Below are 13,923 nucleotides of genomic sequence, written 5' to 3' on the forward strand. Positions count from 1 at the left end.
TGGTAGTGATTTCATCACGATTTGAACGTTTGATCATAACCTCTAATTTAAAACTGAGAGCCTGGACTGGAAAAGCTTTGTTTTTTTGTTATCAGGTTCTCTATCTGGACTGGAAAAGCTTTGTTTTCTTATCAGGTTCTCTATCTGGACTGGAAAAGCTTTGTTTTCTTATCAAAGATCAAGAATATGTTGCTTTTATCTTATCTTTAAGAACTAAAAAGATCATTTTGTCCTCAGGACGGGGAAACTGAGATACTATAGGAGCATAAAAATTCCTGGGTGGGATCCACAGATTTGATGAATCAGAACTGATCTTTGACAAACAGATCCAAAAAAGTTACCTGACTACCTGAATGAAAACTTGTCAATCAATCAATATTTGTATAGCACAGTACTCGAGTTGTAAAAACAAATCAGGGGGGATGGTGGATTTTATCATATGGGGACAGATAATTTGTGCTGATTACAAATAATATAATATATTACAAATAATAGCAGTGACCAAAACACCTGCAGAAATACTGCAGGAATGACATAGCAGCAGTTAAATGCAGCCTTCTGTAAGCTTAAAATATCCACTGGACTTACATCAAATACATCAAAACACAACAATAAAAAACACTTTTCTGAACTTATCAATATGACTCTGTCCTTCACAGGATAAGTAAAATGGATCACTGCAAAAACTCACAATCTTAACAAGAATATTTGTCTTATTTCTAGTTAAAATGTCTCATTTTTAGTCAAAGAAATCTCATTACACTTAAAACAAGACTCATCACTGGAAAAAACAACAATTTTCACCTGTTTCAAGTAGATTTTCACTTAAAATAAGTAGAAAAATCTGCCATTGGAACAATATTGTATTGCTTGTAATAAGAAGATAAATCTTGTTCCACTGGCAGATTTTTCTATTTATTTCAAGTGAAAATTTACTTGAAACAGGTGAACATTGTCAAATAAGTTATTTTTCTGGTGATGACTCTAAATGTTGAAATAGCAGTAAAACCACATTCATTGATGAAATGACATAAGGGATGGAAAGGGGGGATGGCAGTTTTACAGGGGGGGTGATTTGGACCATTTTTATTTCTGGGGGGATGCCGTCCCCCCTCATCCCCCCTCAACTCCAGTACTATTAAAACAACCAGTGTTGACCAAAGTGCTTCACAGCTAAAGTCAAATAAAAACATTGAATACGAAAGAGACCCTGCTGCTGTAATGGTCAAACTAGTTTTGTGCATGAAGAGCCAGTCTGTGGTTAGAAACCAAAGTTGAAGTTGTTGCACATTTGGAGTAAATTGAATCCCCACATGACAGATTTACACTCATATGACATCATCAGCAGTTTAAAAATGTTCAAGATTAGATGAACAGCTTTTATCACATAATGTGTGATGACGTTGGTACTGTCCAATTGCAATACCTTTGTATTGGAATCAGGGTATCTGAATTGGACACAAAGTTAAAGGGGACCTATTATGAAAACCAGGTTTTCTCTTGCTTTAATATATATAAAGTGGTCTCCCCTCAGCCTGCCAACTCAGAGGAGGAAAGCAACTAAGTGTCTGTACAGCCGCCCGGATGAGCCGTCCAGTGTGATGTGGATCTACGAGCCGAAAGATTCTGCGCCCGTTGTTACGTAACGATGGGAGCGATTTACATAGGTTGGCCTCACAATACGATACACATCGCGATACTTGAGTCACGATACAATATTGCAATATCCAAGTTTTGCGATATATTGTGAGGTTATACATAGTTCCGCTGAAAACTGTAAAAAAGCATTATGCATCTAAAAATTTGAGGTGCACGTAGATTGTAGTGAATTCATGGGACAAACTGACTCAAAACAATGTATTTCAAATGATCCATGCTGTTTTATTGTAACTATACAAGTTAAAGTTACAACATACTTGCATATGTTTTTCATAATATTTACATACTATAAAATTAATATTATTAAAACCCATATACAGTGTACAATAAAGTCGTTCTGGATTTACAATCCGTCTGAAACATGATTTATTATTTGAATATACTCAGCAGTCTGACCAGCACTAATCTACGACGGAGTATTAGGGCCAAAGTAAGACAAAAGAAATTGGGAAATTACGAGAATAAAGTCATAATATTATGAGAATAAACTCATGTCGGATAAAGTCATAATATTACGAGAATAAAGTGGTAATTTATGAGAACTCTAAAAGGGAAGAGCTTCTTCTCCCTGTGTTAAAATGAGGAATATTGAGCATCTTGTGAAATTATATTTTGGTATCGGTTTCACAAATAAGGAAATACTTAAAGGGGACCTATTATGAAAAACAGGTTTTCTCTTGCTTTAACATATATAAAGTGGTCTCCCCTCAGCCTGCCAACTCAGAGAAGGAGGAAAGCAACCAGATTCTGCAGTGTCTGTACAGCCGCCCGGATGATCCGTCCAGTGTGATGTGGATCTACGAGCCAATAAGATTCTGCTCCCGTCGTTACGTAACGAAAATGTGATTTACATAGGTCGGCCTCCGATGCGTGAAACCACGCCCACAACTAACTCCGCCGGCCGGAGCTTCCTCCATTTTTCTTCAGCGGTGTATCGCGTCATTCAGGCAGCCAATCAGCACAGAGCCTCATTATCATAGCCCCGCCCACTCAGAATCTTGCATAGATAATGAGGTTAGAGAATGGGAAGATAAAGACATGGTTTAGAGGCTGAATTTCTAATTTATTTAGCAAAAACAATCAAAAGCTTGTTTTTACGCCATTCATGGCCTGTTTAAAATAGGTATTAGATGCCATAATAGGTCCCCTTTAAGGTATTGCCATTGTCAAACAAGGGTGACTCTTAGACTAACAGACTGAATGGTCAAAAATGGTCAAAAATGGTCAAAAATGGTCTCCAATTCTAATGAAACTTAGTACTCTGGTAGACACCCCAGACCTGGTGAAAACCCCCAAACTTAAACTTCCAAACACCTTGCATTTGACAGTTGCGGAGATGGTGACCCAATTTAATGGTACATGGAGGTGGTTTGGTCCATTTTTAAAGTACTCCAATCAACTTCAGGCTCTAAACCAGAGGTTTTCAACTGTTTTGTCCCAGGGACCACCATTATAACCAAGAAGCAACTCAGGGACCACTGCTTTTGGGGATGTTTGTTTTATTTTGCACCTTGCTTTTAAATAAGAGTATGGGCCTATGTAGGCTATTTAAGTTATGTAGGTTTATAATATTACAAAGTTCACTCTCACTCATTTGACATAATTTGGATGGGTAAATTATTCGCAAAAATGAATAGTAAAACGGAAATAAATTGAGTCTAAATATTTATTTTTTAAATTATTGTTTTCCATTTACAATTTCACGGACCACCTGCAATACCGTCACGGACCACCAGAGGGCCGCGGACCACCGGTTGACAATCCCTGCTCTAAACAAATAAAGTACCCCCAAACTGCATGCTGTACCTAAAATATACGCCTCAGAATGCAAGTACATCAAAGGTTTTGAAAAGTGTCCAAACAGGCACCCTGGGTCCAACGCAAAGTTATCTGAATTGGACTCTGTCCACCTGGTCATACATTTGTATTGGAACCAGTATCCGTATTGGACACAGCATCACAGGCCATATCTCCAACCCAAATGGTCCAAATCCTATGAGATTTCTACTGATGGTTGACAGCGAGGAGACCAATCAAACAACATGGGTCAAATGCTTCTACGACCCTCCTGGGGCCACTTCCTCCGGGCAGCTTTGAAAGCTTTCGAGCATCTCGTCCAGTACGTCTTCTTCCGGGAAAAACCTCAAAAAGGCTTAATTGGCTAGGGGTCACAAAGTTTATCCTGCCATTGGCAGGACCTTAACATTGAGCTCTGCAAAACAATGGAAAAGGTATGCAAAGCCTACACCGCGTACATAAGGGGTGCTCACACTTTTTCAGCATGAGAGCTACTTATTAAATGATCAAGTCAAAATGATCTACCACCTACTACAAAAAATGCAAAACATATATTTATTTATAAATATATTGAGGATTCTTTATATCGCATGAGCCAATATTGCACAACACAACACAATTAACTATGTTCACTCAAAAAACTAAGGATCTTACCAAGAAATTTTCTTATTTCTAACCTAAAAATGCCATTACACCTGATAACACACATCACTTAAAAGGTTAGCTGTTTTTCCCACGTGTTTCAATTGAACTTTCATTTGTGTCAAGCAAATTTGAAGTTCTAGTTAAGTTTTAAGTTAGAGTTTTGGCAGTGTTCAAAATAAAATGATGAGCCCTGCTGTATAGACCCCTTTCCAGCCTACGTCATCACAGGATGCGCGCGCATTGTTGCGGCGGAAGTGCTGAAGAAGTTGCATGAGTTTGAATAGAGCGAGGGAAGATTTTTTTCTTAAGTTGCGTTTTTGGAGTTGCAGTAACGTTATAGAAGAACAACATGCCCACCAGCTGTTGTGTGTACGGGTGTACAAATCGAAATCCCGAGGAACATAATTTTTTTTGCAATTCCCAGAGGAAACAGGCCATTTCAAAAGCACCGACTGGGCCGAGGATCATCAAGCATGCCCGCGTTTGCAGTGCTCATTTCATATCTGGTGAGTTATCGTGGCTATCTGGTTTAGCTTTACTTGAATGCCTTTAATTGAGTAGCTGTAGGTAGAGTAAGTGTATTGTAAGTGTTTGCTACCATAGACTGTAAGTTTACTACTGGTGCTAGCTAGTAGCTAACTCATACAGCTGAGAGCTTCAGTGTGGTGTACATAATAATAATTAATATTATTAATATTATAGATCCATGGGTGTACAGCAGCTCCACGTAACTTAACAGCTGTAACGCTCTAGCATCATTGTTGTTTAGGATGTGTGTCCTGATTGTCTTTTCTCTGATTTGAGCATCTCAGAACACTTAAGAAACTTGAAAAGTGGTTATCTGGTGTTATTTGGCTAATGTGTATCTTTCTTTTTACAGGTGAGATGTCACTGGACTACGACAGTCCTGATTTTGTGCCCTCTATTTTTTCATACACTAAACAAAACCAAAACCCAGATGCAAAGATCAAAAGGTAAAATACAATAAATGAGACCTAGCTGTTTGTGTTTTTAGCTTAACCTAATGACATGATTAACTCATGAATATTAAGGGTTTACTTATTTTGGTATTAAGCAAACCATAACCGATAATTAAGATGGGAATGTATTGTATTACAGCTTGAGATCAATATTTTTGTTCATTTGAGTTTTTTTATGTGAAGGTACCAAAGAAAAAAGAAATGGAGTGAAAGACTTCTGGTTGCTCCACCAAATCCACCTGCTCCTGCTCCTGGAACTCCAGAGGAATCACCAGCATGGATCACAGTCCTAGTAAGTGTAGCCACTGTTGTGTCATTTCATGTCTCATTGCATTGTATAATGGTTCAACCATGTTGAGTATTCTCCCCCTATGCTGATCTCCACATCCATTCTTTTCTTTACAACCCATATTTATGCACAGTGTAGACTAACACAGTTGCAATTAATCTTATGTCTATGTATGTGACAAATAAAATCTCCTTGTCCCTGTCCTTTTCTCCTCTCCTATTCACAACTGTCCTCTACTGATTCCAATGCCCCTCTTATGTTCTCTATACACCTCTCCATCCATCCATCCATCCATCCATCTCGTCTTCAATTCTCAGCTCTTCTCTTTTCTGCTAAAGCTGAAGAGGACATCCCAGTCACGAGGACAGAATACAATGACCTGAACCTGAGGTACACCGAGCTGAAGAGTGACTACGTCAACCTGCAGGAAAAGTATCAACAGCTGCGAGATGAAAATGAGAGACTTAAAGAGGAGCTGAAGAAGTCTACATTTTCATACTCAAATATTAAGTGCAACATGGTACAACTGTTGTTTATCACTAGAATAACATCTGTGCTCTTTGACTGGTTGTGCACCAAAATTGCAGGAAGTGTAAAAATATTCAGCAAGAAGCTCTCTACAGGATCATCTTTTGATAGTGTTAATGAAATTAAGGTTGCAGCTCATGGTGCCACCCTTCGCATTCCAGCTTTCACCAAAGGCAAACGGCAACTTTCTGCACAGGAGGTCGACACATCAAGACAACTGTCACGTGTCAGGATACATGTCGAACGTGTTATAGGGAGATGGAAGAACTTCAGAATTTTGCAGACAAGAATTCCACTGTCACAGGCTGACCTTCTAGATGATATTGTTATTGTGTGTGCTAGTCTCACAAACCTTAGCAAAAGTGTTGTTCTGAAAAAATCTAAGAAATAAGGGTTCTGAATAATAACATCAAGTCTTGACATTTTTTTATTTTCTCATCAGTGATTTGGAGCTGTGACTATGAATTGAATATCAGCCATTAATGATTTACTTGACTATTAAAGTTTTGCTAATAAACTACCGGAGTTATTTGTTTTTTCCTCACTGATTGTGTAAATGTATTGATTTTCTCTTTTTAAAGCTACAAACATCCAACTTCCACAGCTGTAAATATGCTGCACAAATATACATATATTCACTATATGTGTTGTATATCAAACTCAGGTATATTATAGATATATTAATCCCCACAAACCCTCAAATAAAAATAATGAATTTACCTAAAAATAATGAACTAAGTTTTAAAAAACTATTTTGCATTATATGCCTTTTAATGTTTTTCTTTTTATCATAATAGTGGGAATAGGTTTCTGTAAATTAATGGTGATAATGTGAGATGCAGGATGGACAATAAAGCTCATATAATTTTTATTTATTTTTATTTTTTTAAATAACTATCAACTTCATTCAGCCAGCACAGACAAAGGTACACATGACATGGCTTTCATTCAAAGGCAATGCTTAATGAAACTCATTAAGAAACAAAGGGGACACAGTAAATTAACAAAAATAATAAGATAAATAAATATGAAATAATATAATAACTTAAAATGTCTAGTGTATAAAATACATTCAGTTGACTGTCATAATTCTTTACAAACTTCAGCTGTGACAGCTGCTGACAGTGTCGCAGCTTCTCCTGAGTGTAAACACTAGGTTTCTCAACCAAATACGGATGAATATCCGGCCATTGGACATCGGGCCACTTTGTGATATCTTCCTCCGGGAAGGAAGTTGCTTTCCATCCGCCAAAGTTAGTTTAGTAACGTAATTTCCACGATCTTTTTCTGTCAATCGGCTGGTGTAAACTGTGATGAACTCCGTCTTTCTGCCGCAACAATGCGCGCGCAGCTTGCTTGTTTACAAACACGGAAAGGGGTCTATTGGAGCACATTAGGCACCAGTGCCGTAGGCTACGCCGTAGGGTACGGCGTAGCCGTGGAGAGCCTGCACGTCAGCACAGCACCGCCAGCCGGACCGGCGCTCTCCGCCCTCGCCGGAGAGCGGCGTAGACTCTGCGTCGATGTAACGCGGAACAATAATTTTGGCTTCAGAGGGGGAACATAGGAGAACGGACCAGAAGAATATAGCGTGGATTAAAAATAATAGTTAAGCACTGAGCTACATGTGTCTCCCGTCTGGGCCATTGCAGACTGTCTGAGCACGGCATGTTACAAAACAAACATATCCTCCGCCTCTTTCTTCCCCCTTTAACGTGCGCAGCGCATGGATGTATGGCGCAGCGTCAGCGCGTTGTGTCGCATTAAATGTAGTCCGGGCGTAATACGAGGATTTGAGCTGGTGAAATTAAACGAAAAAAAAAAGAAATTAAACGATTCCTCGAGGCAGAGAAAATTCCTCTATCATTTTTTGTAATCGAATTACTCAAATTATTCGAGGAATCGTTTCAGCCCTAGAAAAAAACAAAGGCTGAAAACTGGCCGTAACTCGCTGACAAGCTTGCTAGTTAGTTAGCATTTAGCGCAGTTGTTTGCTCATGCGCAGCGACCTACAGTATGACCTCAGACAAAATTCAGATGTCATCTGATTGGCTGCCCTGTATATCAATCAAAAGACGGGATGGATGATAGGTTGACGTCAATTTTTTTAATGTCACGCGATCTACCAATAATACCTTTGCGATCGACTGGTAGATCGCAATCGACGTATTGAGCACCCCTGGCGTACATGATCAAGTAAAACCCACTGAAAAGCCTGAACATGACCTCCGTGACCTCTTGGGGTCCACTGGCGTTTTTGGTCGACGTGGCTACGGAGGGTGCATCGGTGCGAACCAGAGCGATGCGCCGGGTAGTGCGTATGCCCCGTAACGACCCCGAAATCGCCCCCGAACGTTGGGGTCGCGGGCAATATAGAGGGCCCGTTCATCGCTGCTTTAATTAGGGCCCGAGCACTTACAGTGCAAAGGCCTTATTGTATCTGTAGAAATTTCTTTTTTTTGTTTGCTTTGTTTTGTTTTCTTATCTTCTCTTTAATTGTTGTCTTTTACATGTACAAAATAAAAAATCTAATCAAGAAAAAAAGACTCTTCCAGATACTTTATTTTTACATTTATTGACAGTGTCAATAATTTCCTCCTCGTCTGTGGGTTTTAAAAACATTGAACTGGGATTACTGTCTACCAGTATGATTAGTATGTACACCCCTTATCTGAGACCATTCGTATTTGAGGACTGCTTTTCATTGCTGCTGGGTTGATTTAAGACAGATAACTTCCTCTCCACTTTTTCCCACTTGAAATTAATTGGATAACAACTGAACAAAAGTGGAGTGGATTTGATTAAATCTTTGTGGAATTTGTTGACGTTCCCTGCAAAGTTTATGGAATGACTCCTATTTTGAGTTGTCACCAATCAAATAAACCTAATAGAATTGAATTGACACCCATATTTATTGTACGTAAGATACATAGGATTAATGAAAAGCTGCAAAAACTCAAAATCTTACCAAGAATATTTGTCTTATTTCTAGTTAAAAAATCTCATTAAACTTAAAACAAGAGTCATTACCAGAAAAATTACTTGTTATTTGACAATTTTCACCTGTTTTAAGTACATTTTCACTTGAAATAAGTAGAAAAAATCTGCCAGTGGGACAAGATTTATCTTCTTAAACAAAGACAATAAACATGATAAACAAAGATAGACGAAGATGATTTACCTTCTATCTCATTATAAGCAAAAAAAATCTTGTTCCACTGGCAGATTTTTTCTACTTATTTCACGGAAAATGTACTTGAAACAGGTGAAAATTGTCAAATAACAATTTATTTTTCTGGTAATGACACTTGTTTTAAGTGTAATGAGATTTGTTTGACTAAAAATGAGACATTTTAACTAGAAATAAGACAAATATTCTTGTTAAGATTCAGAGTTTTTGCAGTGAAATCATGTCAGTCCACTGTTTCCAATTGACCAAAGTGTTACATCAATCAGTGACAGCTGTTCCCCCAATCAGGAGCATCAGATAAAAGTGTCTCCTGTCCTGAAGGCTGATGGTCAAAGATTTCTGAGTGTTGTGAAACTCTGGGAAATCAAGGGAAAAACTAAGAGTAATAAACCTGCTAAAGCTTAACTTTGTGATTTGAATCAATATGTGGTAAGTCAATCCAAAAAACTCATTCAAAAGAAACTAGACCTGTAATTGCACTGGATGGATTAAATACAGGACTGTCTCAGAAAATTAGAATATTGTGATAAAGTTCTTTATTTTCTGTAATGCAATTTAAAAAAAAAAAAAAAAAAAAAAAAAGTCATACATTCTGGATTCATTACAAATCAACTGAAATATTGCAAGCCTTTTATTATTTTAATATTGCTGATCATGGTTTACAGTTTAAGATTCCCAGAATATTCAAATTTTTGGAGATAGGATATTTGAGTTTTCTTAAACTGTAAGCCATGATCAGCAATATTAAAATAATAAAAGGCTTGCAATATTTCAGTTGATTTGTAATGAATCCAGAATGTATGACGTTTTTGTAATTGCATTACAGAAAATCACAATATTCTAATTTTCTGAGACAGTCCTGTATGCAAACAGGCCAGTCAATAGTGTTACAAATGAGATGTGGTAACATTCTGATTGAGACGCCTAATGTGTCCGCAGGATTTTTTTGGGTTTTTGTCTACTTGGAAGCGTCGCCTGCTTTACCCCACAAGAAGGTTATGTGACTGTTCATATTACAACTTAACAAACTGAATCTGAATTCAGATGTAAATGAACACTAACTTGGGAGTTTCTTTCCAGACCCTCCGAGCAGTGGAGTCAGACATCCCATGTGGGCGTACATGGCCTTACTGCCTGAACAAGATCCATTCAGACCAGAGAAACCCAGTCACCAGTTCAGTGACGGCAGCTCTGCAGGATCTTACGGCGGCGGTGCCTACACCAGCGGTGACGATGGCACCGTCTACAGTCGCTCTGCTGGTCCGGGTGGTCACTACGAAGTTGCTCAGGACACTTGGAGCGCCTCACCGGACGAGCCCGTCTTCACTCCCGTGTCTGACGAGGATCAGGTGTACGCCTTCAAGTCTCGGTCCCGCTACAACAAGGACCGGCTGCATTTCAGTCAGCTGCGCTACACCCGCACAGAACCCCTGGAGCCCCAGGAGCCGGTGTTCCCGTACCCTGGAAAGATGCACCAGCACGGGAAGGGAGGCTTCTGAAGCTCTTCTGGTGAGGCTTCTGTCAGTTAGTTTTTTTTCTATTTTTTGTTTATCTGTTTAACTGAGTTGTCTGACTCTTCTTGCAGGTTCTAATGTTCCAGGGGTGACTGCTTTTTGTTGTACACTAATTTCAATAAACTACTTTGATCAGATGCTCTGGTTTTGTCTTGGCTTTATGTCGAACAGCTATTCTGGTAGGAGGAGTTCGTTAAAGTACGAAACGTGAGAATGGCATAAATTGCGCCAAAATTACACGATTGATTCAAAATGGCCGACTTCCTGTTCGGTTTCGGCCATGGCGCCAGGAGACTTTTCTTTAAAGGAGCTTGAGGCTCCTTTAAAGAAATGAGACTCTCTAGCGCCACCCTTCACCACGACGGCCGTCGGGGGTACTGCAGCCAACAGTGAAGCTGGCACGGGAGAACGGGGAGAACGGGGAGAACGCTCATGCAGCGTCATGTGACGTCACATCCACAGGACAGCGCGGGAAACTCGGGCCCCGAATTGCAGCACATTTTGCAGCACACAGCCTGTTCAAGGCAAAGGAGAGATACACTAGACTAGAGGAATCATTCTTTTTGGTTTGGAACGCTTCATCTGACATTACTAGAAAAATTAAAACGTATACGAATTCTTTTCATATATCCGGCCTCAAGCTCCTTTAGTTGCAACATGATCCAGGTGTGTACCGATTTTAGTGCATGTACGTCAAACTGTATTGTGGGGCTTGAGGCACAAAGTTTTCTAGGGGGCGCTGTTGAGCCATTAGGCCACGCCCCTTTTTGACACTATTAGAATATGTAATTTTTCGCCACCGGGACGTGCGTGCCAAGTTTCACAACTTTTCTAGTAAGTTATGCGCCTAAAACGCAAAAAAAAATTCGGATATAATCTTTCCGATTTCAATAGGGCTTAGCAAAAGCAATTAAATTAGCAATTACAATTTTAATTTAGTAGTTGGGGCCCTAGACCCTACCAGCTGGACCCTCCGAGCTAAAAAGACGATATCCTTAAACTTGGCCAGATTTTTATAGATGTGAGCCTAGTACAGCTAATTGGTGTGGATTCTTTTATGGAGCTTTTCCACTAGTACCTACTCAGCGCAGCTCCACTCACCCCAGTCTGGTTCTTTTCCACTAGTATCTACTCAGCCCGACTCGACTCACCCCAGTTTGGTTCTTCTCCACTAGGGGTCTCACGTGCCGAGTTGATACTTTTTCTGTAACTATTCTGCCGAGGTTCTAAGCTGCTGAGTCGGCCCTGGATCTGACGTCATCACAGTACAGGACACCGATTGGTCGGGGGGTTGGAGTCAGACGTCTGAGTCAGGAGGTGGAAATCAGAGAGAGCAACTCGTGGTTTCTTTTTATTCGACAGGCAACGGCAGCAAAAGTCTGTTTCATGATCCAACTCTGAGGGTCAGATGTTCATAAACCTGGTGCTGAGAGAATTAAAAAGGGATCTAGACGGAGATAAGGAACGACCAGATCTACCAGGAGCTCTGTCTCTTCATAGCTGCTCACGGCTCCAGCTGACTTTTCAGCAGCGCTGAGACAGAGCGTTGCCGCTTGAAGGTTCTTTCACTAATTTTTTTTTTTAACTTGATATGGAACACAAGCCACAGACCAGCAGCACATCTGTCATCTCCTCCAGGTTCGACATCTTTAGTGTTTTGTTTAGATCACACAGTCAAATACGTCACAGCAGCTTCACTCCAACCCTCCTACTTCTGATCTGGGTGTCTAAAAAGAGACGAGGGCGCGCTGAGTAGGTACTAGTATGAAAGCACCATTACAGCCTTCACAGGAGCTCTAGTGTAAGTTAAGAAACTTTCATGTGACTTGAGTCTGCAAAGGTGCATCTTTCCCTACAGCATACCCTTCAGAAGTGGACCAAATGTGACATAAACCTGCAGTTATCGTCATGCCACTTGCCACAGGGTGAGATGAAGACCAATTGTCTATATACCTGCACTTTGGAGTCATTGGGGAGGGGGCAGGTGTCACGAGTGTAAAAACCACTAAAGTCCCACAGAATCAATGGACTTGCTGCGTCTCCACCTGACTGTCTCTGAGGATCCACATTTGAATGTGGTCACATGAGCCATGGCTTGTGCTTGTGCCACCCTAGTGGTTTTTAAAGGATATCTTTGTTCATAATTCACACAATATCTTGGATTATTGATTTTTAAAGTGGTTATCTGCAAATGTCTTAATGTGGAAACTGAACGTCCCCTATATTATGCAGTGAATGATGCAGAACTGGGTGTGAATACTGTCTGATTCAAAGAAACCACCCACTTATTTTTCTCTTCAACTCGCACATATGTTCCAGTTTGATATTAAATTGTTTAAGATAATAGAATCCTGCTGACCACTTGAGTAGGCTATAGACATTTTTTTATTTATTTTTTTAATTCGGAGATTGTTGAACGTTTTGTGAAAGCCCCCAGGAATCAAATCAGGAACATTCTTGCTGTCAGGCAATAGTGCTAACTAATCCTTTGTGCTGCCCCATATGAGGGAAAATGTTACATTTACTTAGGCCCTTAAGGCTGTTCTGTTCATAATGTTGCAAAATATTTGTACTGGCCTATAACAAAGATGCTTCTGATCTGTACATCATGTCATAAGCAACAGATCTTGCTTATGTCAGCGTCAGTGCTGTAATGGACAAAGGAAGCCCAGTTTAAGCCCACACACCTATGGGCCACCTGGAATGACCTCACTATTGTACTTTACTGCTGTTTTATGGATTGTACTTTGCTATGTTTTTAATTGATTGCCATGTTTTGATTGATTGTTTTTAATGTCCTTTTGTACGGCGACCTTGGGTGTCCTGAAGATCAATTGCTGCAAAAATGGCTAAATGAACTCTATAGGACGACATCATGTGATATTTATGTAGAGATTAAGCACGAGTTTAACTTAGAACAGTACTTATTATGTCAAAATCAAAAGTAGAGACAGGTCATTTGTAATTTTAGGATGAATAACAGCATAACACCAAAAGTCAGTGGAAGGTATAAAGGTCTGGATAGAAGTCAGAGATTCTGTAACGTCAACCGTATTGGAGATGAGTTTCATATTTTGTTTGAATGTAAAAATGTAAATATAATGAATCTCAGACAAAAATACAAACCAACCATCTATGTTTAAATTGATTTTGTTACTTCAATCTAATAAGTTAAATGTTATTTATAAATTAGGCGCCCTTTTGAAGAATGTCCTTCCTGTTTAAAGGATTTTTATTTATTTTCTTTGCCAAATTGAGTATTTTAGTTGAACATGTACAGCCCGCCACTTGCTACAAATGTACAAATGTTTGTGTTCTTGT

The sequence above is a fragment of the Cololabis saira genome, chromosome 5 (assembly GCF_033807715.1).
Source record: "Cololabis saira isolate AMF1-May2022 chromosome 5, fColSai1.1, whole genome shotgun sequence".
Lineage (NCBI taxonomy): Eukaryota > Metazoa > Chordata > Actinopteri > Beloniformes > Belonidae > Cololabis > Cololabis saira.